Below are 18132 nucleotides of genomic sequence, written 5' to 3' on the forward strand. Positions count from 1 at the left end.
AACAACCCCCCCCCACCCCCCTCCCTGAAAATTAACCCCCCAACAGTGTAAAAGCTAATACTTAACACCGCGGCCACCTCAATAACGGGTCCCACTATATCACCTAAAGAAGGCCTGTGGGGAAAAAACACATTACCCGCTATTAACCCCTTAAGGACTTAGGACGTATCGGTACGGCATGGTTCCCGAGTCCTTAAGGACCCATGACGTACCGGTACGTCATGAGTTTAAAATAAGATTGCGGCCGCCCCGGGGGTTAATCCGAACGGGATTTCGGCTGAAATCATTCAGCCGGCATCCTGTCACAACGCCGAGGGGGGTCATGTGACCCCCCGTATCGGCGATCGCAGCAAACCGCAGGTCAATTCAGACCTGCGGTTTGCTGCGCTTTTAGCCGATTCTGATCCCCGCGGTCTCTGACCGCGGGGATAAAACGTTAAAATGACAGAAATTAAGTTTTATTAACCCCCCCTGCACCCCTGAATGATATTATGTGGGCGGGTGGTGCAGGGGGGGTGTCGCAGGCGGTGCGGGAGGTGCGGGAGGCGGGCGGTGCGGGAGGCGGGATCACGATCCCCCGCCTGCCTCCCCTTGAATAATCGTTGGCTTCTAGTGGGTATACCAGGGTGCCAGCACATTGCTGGCACCCTGGTATAAACGGCTGACATCGGTGATGCGTACGGACCGCTGTATGGAAAAGGTTAACAGCTCAGGGAGCTCCCTCCCTCTCCCATCGGGGGCTGCTGTGCCTTTGCAGCCCCCCGATGGGAGAGGGAGAGAGCTCCCAGGCAGCCCCCCAAGCCCCGTCCTTACCCTTCCCCATCTGCGAAGTTCTGAACACTACTGAGCAGACGGGGAAGGTTCCCATGGCAACAGGACGCCTCTCAGGCGTCCTGCTGTCCATGGTGCTGAACAGATCTGTGCTGAAGGCAGAGATCTGTTCAGACAAAGTGGTAAGTAAAATACAGTGCAGTACAATATATATTGTACAGTACTGTATTATACAGACATCAGACCCACTGGATCTTCAAGAACGTACAGGTAGTCGTTAACTGCATATTTCTGCTGGAGCTGCCTATCAAGCATATACAAGGTGGAGTTCCATCACGTCAGGCAGTCACAAATCAGACGTCTGACGGGCAGGTGGTGTCAACTCTGAATGTCAACAAGGCGAGCCATGGCCGTGTAAGATATTCTAAAATGGCCAGAGATTTTCCTGGCCTGCTGCAAGACGTCCTGGATCCAGGGTATTTGGCAACGAATTGCTGCACGACTAAGTTCAGGATGTGTGCTCAGCAGATTGGCACCGTTGTCACGCACCACTTTACCAACTGTCAAATTGAGCGGGGTTAGCCACTGATCAGCCTGTGACCGCAAAACTGAAAGGAGTGCAGGACAAGTTTGGCTTTTAACTTCCAGGCACAACAGCTAGAGCACAGCAAGGCAATGTCTCACCTGCCACGTCGAATAGATTCTGGGGATCTTGGGGGGTGCAGCGGAAGAGGCGGTAACAGTGGAAAAGGAGGAGTCAGCTGAGGAGGAGACGGAGGATGGAATAGGAGGAGGATAAGAAGAGGCAGGCCTGCATGCAATCCAAGGCGGTAACACCAAATCCACACGGGTGCCATGGGTTGCATGCTTGATGGCCGTCAGAAGGTTCACCCAGTGAGCAGTAAAATTTATGTAACTTCCCTGCCCGTGTTTGCAAGACCACGTGTTTGGGGTCAGATGTATCTTGGCACTGACACTGTGTGCCAGAGATACATTCACTTGCCACTGAACGTGGCCATATAGCTCCGGTATGCCCTTCTGGGAGAAATATTTCCTTCCGGGGACCTTCCATTGTGGTGTGCCAATGGCCACAAATTTTCTAAAGGCCTCAGAGTCCACCAGTTTATATGTTAGCAGCGGACACTATAAAAAAAAGCCCACACTGCAACGCCATGCATCGGCATCCTGTTAGTGCCAGATGCGACCGTGCCTGGTGGATGGCTCGCTACAGGTACATTAGCAGTCTGATTTTTGCCTCCTGTGCACTGTAAGTTCTGCCTGCTTCTCATCCTTCTCCATATCTGCTGCTCCGTCTCTCCCTCTGAACATCCTTCCTCTTCCTCTCTTGTGGGCACCCACATGACGTCCATCGACACATCATCATCGCCACCTTCACCACCACTGACATTAGAGATCTCGGAGTAGGAAGCAACAGCGGGGACCACCCTCCTTGGGCTGATCTGGGTACTGTGATCCGACTGCTGAGTAGCGACCGTTAATATCTCCTCTTCCTGATCCGATGCCAAGAATGGCTGCACATTGGTAAAGTCTTGTAATGGATGGGAAAATAATTCCTCTGACTCGAGCGGAGGGGATATGGTGGTGGTGGTGGTGTCTTTGGGGGTGCACACAGCAGAGAGTGAAGAGGTTGCAGATAGAGAGGATGAGGGTGCAGAAGCAAAAGGCTGGTGCGTCCTTTGACGTAATCGCATACACCTTCTGCAACTTCCCACCTGCCTGACCCCTACCACCCCTGCGGAATGGCTTGCCTCTTCCTCTGTCTGTCATTTTCAAAATGACAATGTGACAAAAGTCCCTATATAAGAGCAGTATTTGTGGAAAAGGGTATATACACCCCTGCCTCAATCATTTATTTATTTTTGTGGCAATTGGGATATCACACCAGTTGAAATGATTTGTTCCAATGGCGTTTGTCACTCTGTGTAGACGCGGTAACGCAGCTAAACTTCAAACAAATGCTGAACTACCTAAATGCACTAAATAGAAAGTATATTATTGGTATATAACACCCCTGCTTCAATCAGTTTTTTTGGGGGGCAACTGTTATATCACACCAGTTGAAATTATTTGTTCCAATAGTGTTTGTCACTCTGTGTAGCTGCGGTAACACAGCAAAACCGCAAACAAATCATGCACTACCCATATGCACTATATAGAAAGCATATTATTGGTATATAACACCCCTGCTTCAATCAGTTTTTTTTGTCAAGCAAATGGTATATCACACCAGTTGAAACTATTTGTTCAAATAGTGTTTGTCACTCTGTGTAGCTGCAGTAACGCAGCAAAACCGCAAACAAATGCTGCACTACCTAAATGCACTATATATTAAGTATATTATTGGTATATAACACCCCTGCTTCAATCAGTTTTTTGGGGGGCAACTGATATATCACACCAGTAGAAATGATTGGTTCCAAAAGCGTTTGTTACTCTGTGTAGCTGAGGTAACGCAAGAAAACCGCAAACAAATGCTGCACTACCTAAATGCATTATATAGAAAGTTTATAATTGATATATAACACCCCTGCATCATTCAGTTTTTTGGGAGGGCAACTGGTATATCACACCAGTAGACAGGGCCGTTTCTAGGGGCGGGCGGGACGGGCAGCCGCCCGGGGCGCTGTCAGAAGCAGGGGCGCCCGTTGAGGTAAAAAAAAAATAAAAAAAATTATAATTGGGTTATGAAAGTAAAGGATCGGGCGGTCGGCCGGCGGCGCCCCTCATGCTGAGCCTCCTGAGCGGCCGGCTCAGTGCTGCGCAGCCTGCCTGCGCTGCAGACTGAGTTGTTAATGTAGCGTGGCCGAGCTCTGTTCGGTCCGGCCCGGGGTACAGGAGCATTTGTTTCCTGTACCCGGCCGGACTGAAAGGAAGTGCACACTAAGTGAGCACTTCCTGTCAGCCGGGTACAGGAAACAAAAGCTCCTGTACCCCGGGCCGGACCGAACAGAGCTCGGCCACGCTACATTAGAAGTGACACTGGCAAGGGGGAGGAAATGTGAGTGACAAGGGGGTGGGGGGTGTAGATAGAATGAGAGTGACAAGGGGGGGTGGGGGGAGTAGTAGACTGAGAGTGACAAGGGGGGGGGAGTAGTAGACTGAGAGTGACAAGGGGGGGGGGAGTAGTAGACTGAGAGTGACAAGGGGGGGGGAGTAGTAGAATGAGAGTGACAAGGGGGGTGGGGGGAGTAGAATGAGAGTGACAAGGGGGGGAGAAGAGAGTGACAAGGGGGGGAGAAGAGAGTGACAAGGGATGGGGGGAGAAGAGAATGACAAGGGAGGGGGGGAGAAGAGAGTGACAAGGGAGGGGGGGGAGAAGAGAGTGACAAGGGGGGGGGGAGAAGAGAGTGACAAGGGAGGGGGGGGAGAAGAGAGTGACAAGGGAGGGGGGGAGAAGAGAGTGACAAGGGGGGGAGAAGAGAGTGACAAGGGGGGGGGAGAAGAGAGTGACAGGGAGGGAGGGGAGAAGAGAGTGACAAGGGAGGGGGGGGAGAAGAGAGTGACAAGGGAGGGGGGGGAGAAGAGAGTGACAAGGGAGGGGGGGGAGAAGAGAGTGACAAGGGAGGGGGGGAGAAGAGAGTGACAAGGGAGGGGGGGGGGAAGAGAGTGACAAGGGAGGGGGGGGGGAGAAGAGAGTGACAAGGGAGGGGGGGAGAAGAGAGTGACAAGGGAGGGGGGGAGAAGAGAGTGACAAGGGAGAGAGAGTGACAAGGGAGGGGGGGGAAGAGAGTGACAAGGGAGGGGGGGGGAGAAGAGAGTGACAAGGGAGGGGGGAGAAGAGAGTGACAAGGGAGGGGGGGAGAAGAGAGTGACAAGGGAGGGGGGGAGAAGAGAGTGACAAGGGAGGGGGGGGAGAAGAGAGTGACAAGGGAGGGGGGGGAGAAGAGAGTGACAAGGGAGGGGGGGGAGAAGAGAGTGACAAGGGAGGGGGGGAGAAGAGAGTGACAAGGGAGGGGGGGAGAAGAGAGTGACAAGGGAGTCCGCAGAGCCAGACCAAGAGCCAGACTGCAGCCAGAGACCAGATCATCTAATTGTCCTGGTGGTAAGTAGACAATGCAATATGTGTATTATTTAATTGTTTAGTTATTAATACTACATTTTGCGGACCGCACATTGCCGGCACTAAGAGAATATGCCTATTCTTGTCCGTTATTGGGACAAGAATAGGACATGTACTATTTTTTTTAAGGATCGGAATTGCGGATCCGGGTCCGCAATTCCGGATCTGATAAGGGGGGGGGGGGGGCGGGGGTGCCAATTTTTATCTTGCCTAGGGCGGCAAAAATCCTTGCACCGGCCCTGGTCAGACTTACTGACGTCACGCGCCTGATCCTCCCACTAGGCGGCGCAGGCGCGTGACATACAGTGACTGAGTGAGCGCCGCACTGCCTGCCTGTTACCGCCCGCCCTGAGCCCCTGAGCAGTGCTGATGCCTGCTGTGAGGCGAGTGATGGTCTGGGGGGGCATTAATTACAATGGGGGGATGGGAGTTATTACAATGGGGGGGGGGCATTAATTACAATGGGGGGAATTAATTACAATGGGGGGGCCACTGTGGGAGACATGAAAATGGGGGCCACTGTCACTGTGGGGGACATTAAGTTTAATAAGGATCACTATGGACATTATTTAGAATGGAGGCTGCTGTTGGTGTCATTACTCATTATAACTGTATAATGTCTGATAGGCCTAGTCCTGAGCTGAGTTATATTACCCTGCCCATGCCCTGTATAATAATGTACCCATCCCTGATACCCCTTAGTTATATTACCCCGCTGGAGTAATATAACTAAGGGGTATCAGGGTACATTATTATACAGGGCAGGGTAATATAACTCAGGACTAGGCCTATCAGACATTATACAGTTATAATGACATCCACAGCAGCCTCCATTCTAAATAATGTCCATAGTGATCCTTATTAAAAATAATGTCCCCCCACAGGCAGGTAGTGCGGGCAGCGGCGCTCACTCACTGTACCTCACGCACTGCGTGACGTACAATGAGTGAGGTGAGCACCACCGCCCGCACTACCTGCCTGTTACCGCCCGCCCGGAGCAGTGCTGAGAAAGAAGCCTGCTGTGAGTGAGAGCCTGAGTCTGTGGGACAGTGGGTCACTGTGACCGTCCGTGCAATGTGGTTCCACATTTTTTACAATGGGGAGACACTTATTTCATCGAGCAGTTGTGAGGGGAGGGGGGGGGGGGGGAGTTTTTTTGACTCTCGCCCTGAGAGAAATTTTACCTAGAAACTGCACTGCCAGTAGAAATGATTTGTTCCAATAGCGTTTGTCACTCTGTGTAGCTGCAGTAATGCAGTAAAACTGCAGTAAAATGCTGCACTACCTAAATGCACTATATAGAAAGTATATTATTTGTTTATCACACCCCTGCTACAATCAGTTTTTTTGGGGGGGCAACTGGTATATCACACCAGTAGAAATTATTTGTTTCAATAGCTTTTGGCACTGTAGCTGCACTATCGCAGCAGAACCGCACACAACTGCTGCACAATACAATACTAAGGAGAAAACACAGCCGGCACTACTGAACGCGGTACGGTGCAGGTGACTTGCTCTCAACAATCATGCAAAAAATCAAGTGGTGCTCTGCCTGAGTGAATGGCCAAATGTCATCAACAGTAGAAGAAAAAAGATAAAAAGGGCGGCACTCACCAAATCTTCATCAAATCGTAGCTTTATTCGGTTAAAAACATATCGGGTGCGGGTCACACATCACAGAAGGAAAAAGCAACACATTAAAGATGAACATCAGGGTAACAAAGAAGTGTTAAAGTGTGTAGGCATTGAGAGTTAATCTACCAGCTAGAGGTGGTGATAGAAAACGTATTTTATTACAACGAGAAGCCCAATGGATCATCAAAACTAATGCCATGGGAGGTTTGGGCTTCAATGACAAAAATTACCTTGCTGTCTCTGTATGATTTTAACGTTTGACTTTGTATACGAAGGTGAGCCGAAGATTTGATTGATGCACCTGTTCAGCAGTGACGTGCAGGGAGGAGACAGGTATATTCGTCGCTCCCCTTTAACGTCACAGCAGGCTTGACAAAGCGCAATTGTTGCACAAAACGGCTGTTGCCTTTCCTTCTGTGATGTGTGACCCGCACCCGCTATGTTTTAAACCGAATAAAGCTGCGATTTGATGAAGATTTGGTGAGTGCCGCCCTTTTTTCTTTTTTTTTCTTCTACTGCTGCACAATACAAACACACTATTATATATTTTCGATGTTAGAAAGTATATAATAAGTATATCGCACCCCTCTGTGTATCACACCTATCGATAGCACACCTATACCAGTCCTTAAAAGTACTTTTGTGGCCCTATTAGCTAGCGTTTGGTGTCCCTAACAGTCTGTCCACACAGCAACCTCTCCCTACACTGGCAAAAGACGGAATGTAAAATGGCGGACAGATCGGGTTTTTTGTTTATATGGTAATGGGTTTTTCCATGTGCTGCAATGTCTTAATTGGCTGTCCTGTACCCCCTGATGTGTCATGGGTCGAAGTTCTTCACAATGTAAAAGAATATGGCACCGGCGGACATCGCCATATGTTCGCCCATTCAGTGAACCGCGAACGAGCAAAGTTTGCCGCAAAACGACCGCAAGGCTTTCTCTACTGAGGACATGGGCTGCTAGATCGCCGCTAGCACATTTGCAATATCCATTCCTCATTGCTCTCTCTGTGCGTTTATTGTGTAAAAAAAAACGATTTTCCAAAATCCAGGTGACAGGTTCCCTTTAAGTCTGTGCTGCTGATGGTAGAAGGGGTTAAACTGTGCTGAAGAATCCAGTGGGAGGGGAGACGCAGGGCAAACAGCTCTGCAGGGAATCGGGCAATACAAGTTGGTGCAGCTTATCACTCCAACCAGCACAGCCCACAATTATGTTCTGTGCACAGACGCAGACCTGCTCCTCCTGATCCCTCAGGCTTGTGCACAGAACATCACCAGAGCAGGGAAAGAGGCTGAAATCAGCTAACTAGGATAACTGGGCCTCTGTAGATGAAGTGGATTGAAAACCTCTACATTTGCTTATTTAGAAACATACAAAGAGAAAAAAAAAATAACTTGGACAAACCCTTTAAGTTATTTGTATTATATTATTACTTGGCCACTAAATGGTACAATTTACAAAATTATTCAATGTAATTTCAGCTGTGTGTCTGGGTGGGTAAATCAATAATAAAATAGATGCAATTGAAAAAAAAAACTATTACAAATGTAAGAAAAAAGATTAAGCATCAATCACAGCAATAGTCATCATGGAATACTTTGCCAAGTGATGGTAGTCTGTAAGTATCATGACAAACCTGAAAAAATATGTTTATCATTGCATTATTCATATCACTATAATTGCTAATATAAATATAATACATTAGAGCAGAGGAGGCAATTGCTTGGCTGCTGGGAAATATGTAATGCTACAGACAATTTGTGCCAAAGTAGATTATTTTTCTAACCACCCACACAACTGACATCTTGCTCTTAGAGGAGGGTTCCTGTAAGGTTATTTATAACTTGTATAACTTGCTTGAACTTCCATATGCTTTTTGATTGTGATAATATATATATATATATATATATATATATATATATATGTACAGAGAGAGAGAAAAAATACGAGACCACTGCAAAATTATCAATTTCTCTAGTATTAGAATTATTATTTTTATTTTTTTCATTTTATAAACTACTGTCAACAATTCTCCCAAATACTATATAAAAATATTGCAATTTTATTTTATTTTTTTATTAGAAAAGGTCAACTGGTCAAAATAACAAAACAGCTACAGTAATATCAAACCTGAAATAATGCTTAGAAAACAAGTTAATATTCATTTTTTAAACAACACGGTAGTAATATTTCCATGTAGGTGTAGTCTGCAAAATAATCTTAATCTCAGCTTTCATACGTCTTGACATGCTTTATACCAATCTTTCACAATGCTGGTGGGTAAATGTATGCCACTTCTGGAGCAGAAATTCAAGCAGCTTTGTTTTGTTTGATGGCTTGAAGTTGTGACCATGCAACTTCCTCTTGATCACATTCCATAGGTTTTTAATGGAGTTCAGGTCTGGAGATTGGGCTTACCCTCACAGGGTCTTCATGTGGTGGTTCTTCATTTACACCTTGATTGACCTGGCTATGTGACATGGAGCATTGTCCTGCTGAGAAAAAAAATCAATCAGAGTTGGGGAACATTGTTAGAGTAGAAAGAAGAAAATTTTACTGGAGGATTACTTTGTACATGATGTAATTCATGTGTCATTCACAAACACTAATCTGCCTGAATCAAGCCTTGTTGAAACACCCCCGCATCATCACCGATCCTGCACACAGTTTCACAGTGGATGCAAGATACTGTGGTTTGTAGGCCTCTCCAGGTCCTTTTCTAACCATTGCAGGACCTCGTGTTGGGCATAGCTGAAAATTGGAAGATAACCTTACTCCAGTTCTCTATGGTCCAATCCATATGGTCTTTTGCAAACTTCAGACTGGCTTTTCTTTGCTTCTCATTTATGGAGGGCTTTTTTCTAGCTTTGCACAATTTAGCCCTGCCTCTTGAACTCTGTTTTGAGCCATCCTTGCCATGCATTTCACCCTAGCTCCTACATGCTGTTTTTTTTTTTTAGGTCACTTGATGTCAGCCTATGTTTGTTAAGCAAGATTCGAATGAGGTGGTGGTCGGTCATCGCGGTCAGTCAAGGGTTGTCTCCTTTCTTTGCCAGTCTGTAGCATTGTTGTCCCCAATGTTTGCTGTTTGATCTTGTTCTTATGAACCGCTGTCTTTGACACTCTAAGGAGGGAAGCAACCTAATGTTCAATGTATCCCTCTACTAGTAAAGCTAGAATTGAACCCTTCATATCCTCGCTCAGTACTTTTCTTATCAAGTATTTGGTCCGTAGTTATTTTTTTTAATTTAACTTATTTTTTAGGTACTACTAGCACTGCTTTTTGCATCCAACTAATTCTATAACAAAAGAACAGTGATGATCACAGGTGTGTTTTAATACTGTTGTTCATTAAGTAAGATTTGGTTTAGGTGATGGAAAACGTAAAAAGTCCACTCTACAGTGATATTATATAATGTAAGTAGAAGCATGCAATGGTGATTTCCTCATCTCAAACTATTTATTGAAACAAAGGCCAACAGCAGCGGTGGGTATACCCTCACAAAAAGTGTCAATGCATCTAAAACTTACACAAAGTAAAGCAGCCGGCACTCCTTTCTTATTCATACGTGGTGCACTTGTCCAGGGTCGGCATCCCACAATCACATAAAGAAGAAGACCGGCACTCGCTGAGTTAGATGAAAAAGTTTCTGTTTTTTTGCCACATATAGGACAACAAATGACGCGTTTCGACTACAAATCAAGTCTTTGTCAAACAAGTAAGTACAAGACAAACAAGGATTTAAATAGCCCGCTGGTTCTGGCGTCACAGGATGTGACTTCAGGTAGTCAAGGCGATCTATATACAACAGTCATACATACTGACAGCGCAAATCAGACATCACAGAATGTGACGTCCGGTAGTCAGGGCAACATGTATACAAAAGAAAACCATCATGCGGGCTACAATACAAAAGGGAATACATGAGGTAACAAACATATTAGTATGAACAAGAGTTATTTGTAATAATGTCAGTAAAAATTACAACATGTGATTAGTTGTTAAGGAATTAGTACAAAATAATATAGTAATAGGAATAAAACCTGAGTAGATAATTTTGATACTTTTGAATTAGAAATAAATTGTCTGCGATTTTTCCCCAATATATACGGTTGAAGGCACACTTTGGTACCAGTGATGTGATATCATCCCCGGGAGGTGTTGGTTGATACAAAAAAATTACAACAATTTAATCTAAGAATTAAAAGTAATTTTTTACCACCAAAAATGCAGACTGTTCATATCACTGCTCCAGAGGGATATAATACAATTACTATATGATTGTAAACAAGGCAATCTATATGTATCACATAATCTGACACAGCCTGAAAGAAATGCATTATACTCTATACTGAATGATGACCGACAGATAAGGGGGGTGCCATTGTCCTAATGGATAAAGATTATTATGTCACAGAAATACTGGGTGAACTAGCAGATAGAGATACCTATCAGCCCCTAATACAAGAACCTGTCTTCAATATCAAACAAAAACTTGTTGATCTCTTAACAGAGTTCAAAGACAGAAATGCATTAGGATGACAAACTATGTAATTTTGTAATTAATCAATACCCAATAACACAGTTTTTTTATACCTTACTGAAGGTTCACAAGTCTCTGACACATCCTCTAGGACGTCCTATAATGGCGTCCACTGATTCTATTCTGTCCCCCCCCCTGCCATCCTTCTTGGCAAAAGGTTCTTACACCCTCAACTAAAATAACACCTTCTTTTTGCTAGATACCAGTCATTTTCTCAGGGAAATACAGAACGTTACACTGCAGAGTGATGATCTAGTTGGTGACCTTTGACGTATGCAGGCTTCTGTACACCTCAGTAGAGCACACAAAGGATCTTCTGGCAGTGGAATAGCTCTTTGAGTCTTCCACTTACACAAACCAGGAAAAGGAGTTTTTCATGCGACTTTTAGAGATTGTGTTAAAAGTAAATTACTTTCTATTTCAGGATACGTTTTATCAACAACAGCAGGGAATCGTGATGGGTTCGAATGCCGCACCGCCATACGCAAATTGCTATATGGCCTGGTTTGAACATACATATGTCTATGATAATAAATTGTACAAAGAGCATTGCATTTTGTGGCGTCGATTTATCAACAAAATTTTTTTGCATATGGCGGGGACGCATTCAGTCCCTTCTTGACTTTTCTCATTTTCAGAATTCAATATGGAAATAACTCCAATTCACTATACATTGGCATTGTGAGAGGATACATTTCCTGGATACCTGGATTCTATACAGTACAGACCAAAAGTTTGGACACACCTCAGTTTTCTTTATTTTCATGACTATGAAAATTGTAGATTCACACTGAAGGCATAAAAACTATGAATTAACACATGTGGAATTATATACATAACAAAAAAAGTTTGAAACAACTAAAAATATGTCATATTCTAGGTTCTTCAAAGTAGCCACCTTTTGCTTTGATTACTGCTTTGCACACTCTTGGCATTCTCTTGATGAGCTTCAAGAGGTAGTCACCTGAAATGGTCTTCCAACAGTCTTGAAGGAGTTCCCAGAGATGCTTAGCACTTGTTGGCCCTTTTGCCTTAACTCTGCGGTCCAGCTCACCCCAAACCATCTTTTGCAAAGCAAAAGGTGGCTACTTTAAAGAACCTAGAATATGACATATTTTCAGTTGTTTCACACTTTTTTGTTATGTATATAATTACACATGTGTTAATTCATAGTTTTGATGCCTTCAGTGTGAATCTACAATTTTCATAGTCATGAAAATAAAGAAAACTTTGAATGAGAAGGTGTGTCCAAACTTTTGGTCTGTACTGTATAACAGGGATGGGGGTCAGATACAGACTGATCTATATGTCAAGGACACTGACAGAAACAGTCTTCTGCATTATACAAGTAACCATCCACCTGCAGTAAAAAAAATCCCTGCCATACTCACAGTTAAGACAGGTGGACAGAATAGTCTTGGACGTTGTTGTTAAAGAAACCAGACTTGAGGACATGACAAAAAAATTCATAGCTAGAGGATGCCCAGGGTCATTACTAAAACAAGAACGTGATAAATTAATTAATACATCTCCTGGATTAACACAACATCAAAAGAATAAGACATGTATACCATTCATAGTAAAATACCAGTCTTAGGTTAACAAATTTAGAAGTGTCATTAACAAGCATTGGGATATTGTGAGAAAGGCATAGCCTACAGTGCAGGAATTTTAGGATTTGCCCATGGTATGCTATAGAAGGTCCAAAAATATCAGAGATACTATAATCAGAGCTGATATAGGGAGCTGTAAAAATCTATCACGACAGATGACAATATCTACACCTAGGAAGGGTACATTCCCCTGTTTGCAATGCATCTATTGCTCCAGTGTCATCAAGGGAGAATATTTCACTCACCCACACACAGGAGAAAAATTTCCTATAAAAGTTTTTTTTTTACATGCAACAGCAATTTCGTAATATATGTAGTAAAAGGCTGACATGTCAGCCTGCATTTGTGGGAGGGGCGTAGGCTCGCTTAAAAGGGAGCACGCCCCCTCCTTCACCTGCGTGCGTTTTCGGTGCTATCTCCCACCACGAGCGTCACGCCCTCCCTCACAGCGCGCCATCTCAGGTAAGCAGGGCTCCTCTGGTCCACCGTCGCACTCGTCGGACTAACTAGGTAAGTGCTCCCCTCCTCCGCTTCTTCGCTCCTTACCCCGCGCCCTCATCGGTTCCCACGATTCCCCACTCAGCTCCCAGCCGGGCTGCGCCGCACTTCCTGCTTGCCCAGGGTCACGTGGGACGCTGGGTCTGGGGTTGGCGGCTCGGCCCCCTGGTTGCCCCGGCAATGAGCTTGCATCCCCGGCTTCCACCCACGTGACCTCGGCGCTGGCGGGTGCCGCACGGCGTTCGCTTCTCCCATCATGGCGCCGGGTCAATCCATGGCCCCGGCACCCTTGGCATGGGGGGCGGAGCCGGCGAGGTGATGGGGCACTCAATGTGGCCGCGCCATCCGGTCCCCGGCTGTTCTCAGGCCGGGGGCGGCATTCCGGCCATCAAGGCCCTTGGGTGTTCAGGCAGATTCTCCATGCGGCGTCTCCGTTGCCTCAGCAACGGTGTCGGCACCCCGCCCTGCAGCATGCCTTGAGCGCCCCCTCCTGGCTGGCGGGTGTCATTACCGTTAATCATACTCAGGGGGGGTATCTGAAGAATGGCTTGTCTCATGGTAGGGCAATTGTGGTATTGAGGCTATTAAGCCCCGCAGGTCGTAGCACGGTTGGCAAGGAATTGGGGTCAATCAGCGCCCCCTTCTGGCTTGCGGGTGTCTTTTCAAAAAAAAAATTTTTTAAAAATGGTTTGTTATTTTTGACTGTGAGGACGCGTGCAGGTCCGCGGTTCTCCCCCTCACGGCATCTAAATTCTTTTCTGAACCACAGGTGCCACGCCTTTTTCGGTGCGCATCAACCAGTTTTTGCTCTCACTCGATCCAGTCCGAGCCGACCGTCGCTCTGTCACTTCGCAATCCACGGATTTTTGGTAAACTACCATTGTTCTTACCACACTTTTAGTGCACGTAGCTAGGCAACTTCCTTGGTTCTTCTCACCCGCGGGTAGGGTCACTTTCAGTCACTGGTTGTCTCGTCATGTACCAAGTCACGTTCATCACCATGCCGGCGGCACTTTCATCTCAGTTGGCTGTTTGGGGCAGGCCTATGGATCGATGGACGGCACGGTCAGGCTTCGCCTCTGGCCTTCCTACGGCCGCACCCTGCCAGGCATCCGCTCCTCCGTCCATCATAGGCCTGTCACTTTCAGACTTGTGCTTTGGACCATTTGCAGCCTGCGCCTTCCCAGGCCGTGCAAAGGTCTCATCCGGTGCCTGTCATGTTCATAGCTCACGTCAATTTCCGTCCGGGTGTCTGTCACACTCATGCTGCTCACTCTTGTCATGCATCATCTGTCATCAGGTCACGCCTCAGGCTTACGTATGTTCTTTTTCATTGTATTCCATTGCCGTTATTTTTTGTTTTTCATAATCTGTTGCCTGTTACGCTTCAGGCTTACGTTTGTTTTTTATAATCTGCGGCCTGTTACGCTTCAGGCTTACGTTGTTTTTTTTTATAATCTGTGGCCTGTTACGCTTCAGGCTTACGTTTTTCTTCCAGGTTGGGTGCCTGTCTCGGTTCAGGCTTAAGTTTATTTGTTATCTGTTGCCTGTTACGTTTCAGGCTTACGTTTTTTGTTTTGTTTTTCATAATCTGTTGCCTGTTACGCTTCAGGCTTACGTTTTGTTTTCTGTTCATAATCTGTGGCCTGTTACGCTTCAGGCTTACGTTTTTTCTTTCCAGGTTGGCTGCCTGTTACGTTTCAGGTTTAAGTTAATTTGTTATCTGTTGCCTGTCACGCTTCAGGCTTATGTATTTCATTTATCATCATCTACTACCTGTTACGTTTCAGGCTCACGTACCTAAAAACCCCACGATTGTTATCTGTCACGGGTCAGGCTCTCGTCGCTAATGTACCATGACTGTTATCTGTCATTTGTTGCCCGTTCATGGTTTATTTTGCAAACTGTTGCGTATCAGCGTTGCATTGTTATTTACCAATTCTATCGCTTATTACGTTTTCAGACTCGTTCCATTTGTTTCGTCGGTACTAATCCAGGTTTGATGTTCTTTAAAAAAAAATAAAAAAAAATCACGGCCTGGTAGCTTGTACGTCACTGCACACCTTAGTCTGGCATGGTCCTCCACGGTAACGCCCGTTTTTGTAGAACTAGGCACTCGCCACCTTAAACTCTTCATTCACCAGTCACGCCTCGGGTGTCGCCTCTCAGTACGGGGCCTCTAGCTCAGCTCTTATTTTTCGTTTGTCACCTCACAGCTGCAGCATGTCGCATATCTCCAACATCGAGGAGGCCTCATCCGTTCCCGAGACACCCGCATCCGAGCAGCCCAGCTCCTCATCACTAAGGAGTTGGACTATTGCAAAGTTGATTGCGGAACTAAACAGAAGGGGGATTCAACACCCGGCTTCCGCCCGGAAAGCTGAATTATATAGGCTGCTCATGGCAGAACCGGCTGCCCCGGACTTGGAGCAAGTCTCTATGTCCACATTGCAGGTGTCACTGACGCAGCTGCACGCCATGATGAACACTATTGCCTCCTCAGTCTCGGACGTGCAGTCCAGACTCCTGGCTGTCGAGTCTCATCAGGGGCTGGCATCCGTCCATCCAGTGTCTCCTTTGCCTGTAGCCTCCACTTCCGTGCTCGTTCCCCCAGGTAGGGTCCCTTGCGCACCTGAGGTAGCTCCTGCATACTTCATCCCTAGCAGCATTAAAAAGGACATTCTAGAGGGCAAGGACGTCAATCTGGCGTCCATCCTAATAGCTACCCATGACACGATAGAGAGCAAGACCATAGCTTGCGGCGACATGTCAATCGTCCTCAAAGCTAGGGATCCCCGCCTCAACAGAAAGTTATCCATTACGGAGTTTGTCCTGGCGTTTAGCTTGTTCAGGGACGTCATCTGTTCTGTCCATCCTGAGAGGCGGGAGGAGTTAGATACATATCTTTACAGGGTCACGGACTTGGGCCACAAGTACGGTGGGCACGCTTTCTACGATTACCATCGCTCCTTTTCAGCCAAAGCGGCCGCCGCGCTGGTTCAATTCCAGCATATCACGAACTGGGCCGCTATGGACATGGAGCTCTTTTGCCGGCATTTCGCAGGGCTCAGGGCCCCAGCATGCGCCTCTTGCCAATCAATTGCCCACTCCGCAGAGTGGTGCCCCAACTCAGGTCCCTCCACGTCCCAGGGCAGGTCCCTCCCCGGCAGCTCTGGGGCCCTTCAGCGGTCTGGCCCATCCACAGACAAGCTAGGGCGGCCGATAGTGTTCCTGGGCAACAGCCAGGTGTGTAATAACTTTAATCAAAATGCGTGTTATTACAACAAATGCAGGGCCCTTCACGTTTGCGCGGGCTGTTTCAGGGCTCACCCCCAGTTGGCTTGTCCTCAAAGGTCCAGGCCATCCTGACTAAGCGGGGTCAATGTGGTTCTGCTAGCATCCCTGCTACAGAATCATCACAACCCTCAGTTCGTGCAGTTCCTGGTTTCCGGGTTCACAGCAGGTTTCCACACAGGCCTGATAGCTCTCCCACAAGCTTCTTGGGAAGGGCCCAACCTGCTGTCGGCAACCAGTGATCCTGAGCCGGTGGGTGCGTTGATCAGGTCTGAAGTAGAAAAGGGGTTCCTCATCGGCCCCTTTTCCTTCATACCCTTTGACCTTTGGAGGATAAACCCCGTGGGCATCGTGTCCAAGCAGTTCACTAATAAAAAACGCTTAATTTATGATTTGTCTGCTCCACATGGCTCCAGCACACCCAGTCTGAATTCTTTGGTGCCCTCCGAGGAGTTTTCAATGAGCTACGCCACCATAGATGAAGCCATTCAGTTGATCCTCAAAGTAGGTCGGGGGGCATGGTTGGCAAAGGCGGACATCGCCGATGCTTTTAAATTACTGCCCATTCATCCACAGCTCTGGAGGTTCTACGGCATCCGGTGGGAAGATCAGTATTTCTTTGCCAATCGCCTAACGTTCGGGTCCAAGAGCAGCCCCTGGCTGTTCGACCAGTTCGCCCAGGCATTGCATTGGATCCTGGTCAACCACTGCGGTTGCCCTCTGGTCATCCATTACTTGGATGACTTTCTGTTAATCGAAAGCCCAGACTGCCGGCCAAGCAAGCTCCAGGCGCTGCTTCAGCTGTTTGCCCAACTCAACGTCCCGGTGGCATCCTCCAAAACAGAAGGCCCGGCGACGGTAATCACCTTCTTGGGCATAATCCTGGACACAGGGAGGATGGAAGCCAGGTTGCCAGCTGAAAAGTTGGTAAAAATCAGGGAGGCCATTGCCAGGTCAGCAGGTAGCAGGACTTGCACCAAGGTAGAGTTGCAGTCCCTGCTAGGCATGCTCAATTTCGCCACCAGAGTCATGCCCCAGGGCAGGGCCTTCATGTCCAGACTCCTGCAGCTACTCCCTTCTGCCCCCGAGCAAGACAGTCTCGTCACCTTGGACACCCAAGCCTTGGCTGATCTGGCCATGTGGCAGGACTTCATGGCCTCATGGAATGGAGTCTCCTTGTTCATACCTCAGCCGGGTCCAGCTTCCACATTGGTTTTTTCGGACGCCGCCGCCTCCAGAGGTTTCTCGGCGATCTGTGGAAACCAATGGTTTGCGGGTGCCTGGCCAGCAGAGGTGTCATCCGCTAGGGCCGCGTTGAAATCATCCCCCTTGTTGGAAGTTTACCCGATTGTAGCAGCAGCACAGGTTTGGGGCAGTACGTGGGCCAACTCTTCAGTGGTGTTTGTGACCGACAATCAGACAGTGGTGGACATAGTCACCAGGGGCAGATCACAGTCTCCCCAGATCATGTCCTTTGTCCGCAGGTTAGTCTGGCTTTCATTGGAACATAACTTCCATGTGGCATGCAGACACATTCAAGGAGTACATAATGTGGCCGCAGACGCCTTGTCCCGCTTTAATTTCAAAACTTTCTTTCAGGTCATGCCAGAGGCAGACCGTGTGGGGCTATCTCCTCCGATGTACCAAAATCTGGTGATGGATTAAACTTTCTCATTGATTCAGCTAAATCTTTG

The sequence above is a fragment of the Bufo gargarizans genome, chromosome 1, assembly GCF_014858855.1.
Source record: "Bufo gargarizans isolate SCDJY-AF-19 chromosome 1, ASM1485885v1, whole genome shotgun sequence".
In the NCBI taxonomy this organism is placed as follows: domain Eukaryota; kingdom Metazoa; phylum Chordata; class Amphibia; order Anura; family Bufonidae; genus Bufo; species Bufo gargarizans.